This window comes from Montipora capricornis, chromosome 3 (assembly GCF_036669925.1).
Source record: "Montipora capricornis isolate CH-2021 chromosome 3, ASM3666992v2, whole genome shotgun sequence".
Taxonomy (NCBI): Eukaryota; Metazoa; Cnidaria; class Anthozoa; order Scleractinia; family Acroporidae; genus Montipora; species Montipora capricornis.
In genome coordinates, this window is record NC_090885.1 from 37,273,307 (window position 1) to 37,274,377 (window position 1,071).

Sequence of the window (1,071 nt, forward strand, 5' to 3'; positions counted from 1 at the left end):
AGCAAGAATACAGTAATTTAGTGCCTGCCCATAAGTCGACCAAACGTGCAACCGTACAAGATTTTACTTGAATTTAACAAGATCTGTTCTCGTGTTTTTTTCATACCACCAAGTTTGAAATTGATTCCAGAAGGAGGTAGTTTTGTTGCAAGAGACTAAAAGGTGGTCTAATGTTTGCTTCTCGCTTTTTCAAAGGGTGCAGCGATCACTGCTTTTATGCCATGATCTCGGTTTAAGGCCTCGCTTTAGTGGGCAATATGTTCTGTAAAATTTTGTACTGAAACATTTAAAGCTTTACTTCTTTGGTGATTTTAAACGGTAAGCTGTAGATTTTAAGAAGATAACTTTTAGAAAAGCTATGTCTCAAAATCTTATTTTCTGCCGTCGGCGGCTCATATTCTTTCTTTAGGATTGTGGCATGAATAGCTCTTAAGGGCACCACCCACCAAGATAGGTTTCTAATTCCAACTGTTGTATCTAGGGAAGTCAAAAGACAGCTCTTTACACTTAACAGAGATGCATGTTATTAGTAACCGCGTAAGACTCTATTTCGTTGACACTAAGTTCAATATTTTGTCATTAAGTTCAATATTTATAGCGGAGTACTATTGGTAAGAAGTATAACAGCGGAGCTCCGCGCGCGCGGAGCACCATTTTTAAGAAAATATGGTAACCCATCGATGCGAGAAATCTTGGTTTTATAGCCATGACGTCATCAACCGTCCGTACGTACGGTTTCCATTGGATCGCAGGCTCAAGCCAAGTTAACTTATGAATAAAGCTCTGCTTCTAGGCCTGGTTAAATCTATATATTAGTGTAGGTTTGGAGGGCGGGAATAGATGTCTTGAGCTCTCGCAAATAGTTCCCTGGGACGCAATTGTAAAGTGACAGTTACAAATGAACTTGTTTATGAGGGCAAAGATTTTACAGAAAAGCAAGATATAGCTGAGCAAATGAATAACCACTTTTGTTTGTCTGGCATCTGGTATTCCAGACACTGCTTTTCAACCAGAGGACTTTTTAAATAGAACTGACTCAAATTTTTATTTTTGCCCTGTAAGTGAAGGGTA